The sequence below is a fragment of the Meriones unguiculatus genome, chromosome 5 (assembly GCF_030254825.1).
Source record: "Meriones unguiculatus strain TT.TT164.6M chromosome 5, Bangor_MerUng_6.1, whole genome shotgun sequence".
NCBI classification, from domain to species: Eukaryota; Metazoa; Chordata; class Mammalia; order Rodentia; family Muridae; genus Meriones; species Meriones unguiculatus.
The window spans coordinates 15,424,756-15,427,615 of record NC_083353.1 but is presented as its reverse complement, the minus strand read 5'-3'; the positions used below and the strand labels follow the sequence as shown (position 1 = coordinate 15,427,615).

Sequence of the window (2,860 nt, the reverse complement as noted above, 5' to 3'; positions counted from 1 at the left end):
CCACAATGACATGAACCTGCAGTTGTAAGAATAAGGAATGATGAGATGTCATAAGGAAGAAGCACAGGAAGAAGAATTAAGAAGACAAAAGGGAAACTTGGGACCAGGAAGGCTTCCATAAATAAATGCCTATGTCAAGGAAGTTTATTAATAAATATAGTATCTACTATAATATTGAATGGAGGTTTTGGATCCATGTGAGAAGAGAGCTAAATCAGACATGGTTGGCAAAGAAAATACAGGAAAAGTCAGTCACAACTGCCCTTCAGAGGAAAAAGTCCACTTCCCAAGGACTGAAACCTTAACCCCCTTCAACGTTCAGGCTCCATGTTCACACTGGACCTTGCCAAAAATACCTTGGACAACAACACAGAACAAATACACATATCCTCTCTTTGTCCTTTCTTGAGGGCATCAGAGAGAGCATTGGTTCTATTTTTCTCTCAAAGTGCACCCTGTTTGTTTTTTTTTTTTTTAATTTTTAAGGCCTTATGTATGTACATATATTTAAATCTATAAAAGCCTCCAAGATCCCATAAACCAGCAAATGTGTCCAAATATTTACAAAGACTAAATAGCACAAATACTCTAAGCATTATACTGAATGAATGCTGACAGTTCTTAAAGGGATTTGATCTTTACAGCTTGAATAATAAATCTTTGGACAACTCTGAAGGAATTGAATGCAAGATGACCACTGCCCAGGTCAATTACCAATTGCTTGAGGATTCTTAATCTAAACTAATAATCTCATGATTCTATATTCTTTGTAAATGATTTGAAATTTTATCAAATTTTATACAGATACATTATAGACTAAAGGCTTAACATGGACATATCTAAACCCAACACAACACTGTAAACTTCACTGATGTTTACTCCTTGTACTGTATCCTCTCAGTGCAACACCACAACTTTTAAATCCCTTCAGTTAGCTTCTCACTTTTTATCAATAAGCACCTGAGCTGCAAACACTATGGAAGAATGGAGGCCATCACCTTATTAACTTTCTACTGAAGGATGAATTAATTAGTCATGCATAACAGATCTCAGGCAGAAGGGGGAAGTGTGCAGGCCAATGGCTGGGTGTGCTGCAGGCAGGTGGTGAGACTCTAAAGGATGTCTGTGATGGAAGCTGAAGCACTGTGGGAGGATAGTCATAATGCTGCTGACAGTAGTAAACTCCCAGCTCTTCAGCCTGCACACTGCTGATGCTGAGAGTGAACTCTGTCCCAGATCCACTCCTGTGAAGCGATCAGAAACCCCAGTGTGTTGATTGGATGCATAGGAGATTAGCACTTTAGGAGGCTGCCCTGATTTCTGTTGGTACCAAGCTACATAGTTATCCACATTCTGACTGGACTTGCAGCTTAGGGTGATCCTGTCTCCTACAGATGTTGACATGACTTTGGGAGACTGGGTCATCACAATGTTCCCCTGGGCACCTGCAACCAGAAATAGACAGTGAGAATACACATATACACACAAAGAGTTCCTGATACAAATTTTGGGATCAAATGACTTTCCTAATGGCATTGCCTGCATAGTATTAGATTCCTGTAGTAAATAGGTATTTCTCTACAAATGAACTATTTTGATGACATTCTGATACTCATTAATGTCTCACCAGACATCCAGAGGAGCAGGAATATGAAGACCTGGGGCTGTGACTCCATCTTGGTGCTTCTGCTTCTCTGATGTATTTCAATTCTCACTGCAAAGGCCCGGTTTATAAATGATGGGCAGCTGGGATGTCTTTTAGGGACCTATGCAAAGTAGTCATCAAATGAGAGTAAATAGCCTGGGTACTGTGGTGTGAGACAATTCAGGTTAAATCTATGGCCAAAAATATCATCAAAGAAAGTAAGCAACCACTGGGGTAAAAAGTCTACATAGAAGCTCAAGGACCAACTTCGAGCACTCAAACCAAAAATATCGAGATGCAGATCATGAGAGGCTTTTATTAAAAAAATCAAAACCCTTTATAGCAAATGAATTTTACAGAACTAATACTAGAAAAAACTTTGATCACAATCCTGAAAAAAACAATAAATATCCAGATCAAGAAAAGCAGAAAAAAAAAAAAAACAGAAGAAAGGAGAAGAGGTGGTGAGAGAAAGGAAGAAAAGAAGAGGGTGGAGAGAAGAAGAGAGAAATCTGGATGGGGGAGGGATGGGAAATTTGAAGAGAAGAGAAGTATTGGAGAAGATAAAGAAGGATAAACATTAAAACAGAAAGCTTTAGAGTAGAGTGTCAGATCAGTAATTAAGAGCTTTTGTTTCTCTTGTAAAAAGTACAGAGTGAGGTTTCCAGGTTTCTACATTTGAGAGCAGATAGGGAGAATTCAAAGTAGTTTGTGATCCATGAGAGAGAGGCAGAGGTGAAGATATGGTTTAATAACAACATATTACATGAAGCCTCTCATTTATGAATCCTATATTTTGAACATAATTATATTAACATGAACACAATTGTAGTGGGAGTATAGAAGGGGAAACAGTGAGGGAAGGAAACCTGTGGTAAATGAATCATGGAACAGAGAGAAAAAGGAGGGTAAAGAGTTTGTCTTCTTTAGGATTACTATTGCTATGATAAAACATCATGACAAAAAGCAACTTAAAAGGATGGGGAAATGTATGCTTCTTACACTTCCAGGTAACAGTCCACCACTGAGGGAAGTCAGGGCTGGGATTCAAACAGAGAAGGAAACAAGAGGCAGAAGCTGAGCAGAGGCCATGGAGGAAAGCTGCTTATGGATTCCTCCTCATGGCTTGCTCAGGTTGCTCTGTTAAAGAACCAAGGGTCACTATCAGTGGCTGGCATCACCTACAATGGACTGAATCTTCCCTCATCAATCTCT

The 2,860-nt window shown here is 39.2% G+C and overlaps 1 pseudogene; it reads right to left on the bottom strand.

Annotated features, from left to right (window-relative positions):
• Positions 1–1,033: 1,033 nt before the first annotated feature.
• Positions 1,034–1,688, bottom strand: LOC132654350 (immunoglobulin kappa variable 4-1-like; annotated as a pseudogene).
• Positions 1,689–2,860: the final 1,172 nt, after the last annotated feature.